Raw genomic sequence first — 3,229 nt, forward strand, 5'->3', positions numbered from 1 at the left:
GTTACGAATAACTGATGTGGGAGGAGCCACAGTGGGAAGAGGCGGGGTTGAGGAGGCAGCCTAGTGCCAGGGCTGGAAGTGCAGAGCCAATGGGGCAGAGATCCTGCACCTCTGAGAGAGCCTGTGGTAGCCTCTAACCTACCCCTGGACCTGCCACAGACCCAATGCAATATATGGAAACTGTAGCCATGACCACTCTTGTCACAATCATCCTGGAAGATGCCCTGTCCAATGTGGATCTGCTTGAAGAGCTGCCCCTCCCTGACCAGCTGCCTTGGATTGAGCCTCCAACTTCCTCCATCTTTTACCAGGGTAACTATGACACAAACTTCAAGGACAGAAATGCATTTGTCACAGGCAGTACACAGTACAGTGAGCAGGCTATGGTCCACTCCAGCATGATTACTGACAAAAAGAGCAAAAGCTTTTTCAAAAAAAGGGACGATGTCTTTGAAATGACATGTAAGTGACTTGAAAAAGCTGGTGGCCTAAATTAGTCACAAGTGGGGCCAGTTGCCTGATGGGTCTGCATCTGAGCCATCTGCGAGAGAGGGATTATCCCCTTTCCTCTTGGGCTTCCAGTGATTGTATTCTCATGCAGAAGTGAAATTTGAAGACTTCTAGAATTCTCATTCAGGGCTCTGCCTAGGGCTCAGTGGATCTTTCTCACTACATCACGTACATGCCTGCTCGTTCATTAAAGAAATATTGTGTACCTGGTTAAATAATTAATAATAATAATAGCTGTGGTTTCTTTTTCTTACTGGATTGAATGATAGACACACCAAGACTATTTGATCACCTCTTTTGCTCTGCTTTGACTCGTCTTTCTGGAAGGAGCTGTATGTCCTCCAACTTTTTACACATACTCTCCCTTCAGGACACCAGGTCCCACCGAATGACCCTCACCATAGTCCCAGTCCCCTTCACTAAGCCCCAGCTTCTGGACTATGGGGATGCGACCCATTCATGCTTTGTTTTCAGCCCTGGGGATGGTGGCAACTTCATGTTTTTGCTAATATCTGAATTTTCCACCATCCCTTGCTAGGTTTTTCAGCTCATCTGGCACATGTCATTAATTCTTTATATTAAATTCCACATGTTTTAAATGTCTAGTGTGGCTCTGTTTTCCAAACTGAGCCCAGACTGATAGAGCCAGTGAAAGTATAGTTCAGACGAACAGTCATGAGATCCAAGCTGGATAGGAAAGAGAGACAAGAAGAGGTCTGTTTGACTATGAGAACATACAGAAATCACAATAATAACAATCGTCATGGGGTCAGGTAATGACACCTTGGGAATAAAGAATAAAGTTGTTGGCAATAGAAGATTTTAGCAAGAAAGTGAGATAGTTGAGTTTTTGTTTTAGAATAAAATAGAATTTAACATATTTTCTATGAAACTTCTTTAAGGGAATTTTATTCTGAAGTGAGGAAACCAACTCAAGCAGCTAGAGCAAATACGAATAAAATAGCTCCTTTGCCAAGACAATTTTAAATGAAAATTCAAATTGTAATTTTCCAGGTTTATCAAAATGCCATTTAAAACATATTGAAAAGAAAACTGCTACTTGCTCTTACCAGATGTTCTGCAAATATTCAGCATCACTTGATAGGTATTAAGTCACTATGCAAAAGTAGCATTGGACCTCAAACATATTTTGCTTGCCAATTTTTTTTTTGTTGAAAAACATTTTGTACATCAAGATTACTATGATTATTTTTAATTAACTTTATTAAGGCTTAACAATTATCTATTTTGTTTATAAATTCAATGTAGGGTCTCACTAGATACTACTAACTATAAAATCACCACTATAGATTTCTTGATTCTCTCCTACTTTAATAGGAAAGACTTACAGCAATTTTGTATTGATTGACAGGTGACACACAGTAACACCAGTTATTTTATTAAAAGAACAAATTGCATTTCTGAGTTTACTGAAGTGTTTTACCAAATGCATTTTATCTTTATTGATCTCTCCATAGTGTTAGGCAAATTAGATGACCTGTTTTTCATTGAGTTTCCAGAATATCACACTCTCTTTTGATTCTTTCCCCTAATTTGTTTTTTATCTACTTTTTAGTTTCCCCCTTTTATCAAACACATTCATACTGAAGTGTCCCAAGGTTCAGTCTTTGGACCTTTTCTCTCCCCTATCTACATTCATTGTCTAGAACATTTCATTTAGCTCCACAGCTTTAAATACCATTTATATACCTCTTACCATCCCAAAGCACATTTTCATCCCTGCCTCCCTTCTTAAAATCACACTCATATACCCAGATGCCTAGTTGGCGTTTCCACTTTCATGTCTAACTGACATCTGAAATTAAACATGTCTAGAATGGAGCTCCTGATACCTGCTTACTCTCTTGATGATAACTTCTTCCTTGCAGTTCCTCAGTCCAAAAACCTTACAGTCATCCTTGATTCCTCTCTTTTCCTCATATTTCACCAAATCCATCAATATATCCTACCAGCCTTACTTTCAAAATATATCCAAAATGTAACCACATCCCACCGGCTCAACCAAGATGAGTTCCCAATAGGCATACATGGTCCATTTATAAATAACTGTGGTTATTTGAGAATGAAAAAATATTGGTTTTCTGACATATATGTTATTAGTTTTCCAAACAACTACTAAGTTATTTGGACAAAAATACTTATTAAGTTTTTTGTGACAAACTACTTAAAGAACAGAACCATGAGGTATTCCTTTTGGTCTAGAGACACTGTGAAAAAAAATTAGACACTGTGAGTGCCTTGAAACTAAAAAGTTTGGGAACATCTGTTTTAAGTATCCTACCACCTTAGTGCCTTTACATCCTGTTCTTTCTGCCTGGAAAGCTCCTCTTCCAGACACCTGTATTGCTAACGTTACTTTCACGATACGGCTTACTCTAAGCACCCTATTTAAATGGTAACCAGCCTGTACCTCTTTCTGATTTTACTAACTTCATTTTATTTTTTCCCTCATATTCTACATCACCTCAAGCAAACTTACAATTTATTTTTTATGTTTATTGTTACTCTCACTAGCATACAAAGAAAAAATAGCCTATTTTGTTTCCTGACCTATTTCAAATGCCTACAGCATGCCTGGCCCATAGCTAGGATTCAATAAATGCTAGTGGAAGGAGTAGATTTATTTCAAGATCTACAAAAGTGACTATGCAAAAAAAAAGGGGGGGGGAGCAATTAGCTTAAAACATACATTAAAAAA

Source organism: Ursus maritimus, unplaced genomic scaffold (genome assembly GCF_017311325.1).
Source record: "Ursus maritimus isolate PB19 unplaced genomic scaffold, ASM1731132v1 scaffold_8, whole genome shotgun sequence".
Taxonomy (NCBI): Eukaryota; Metazoa; Chordata; class Mammalia; order Carnivora; family Ursidae; genus Ursus; species Ursus maritimus.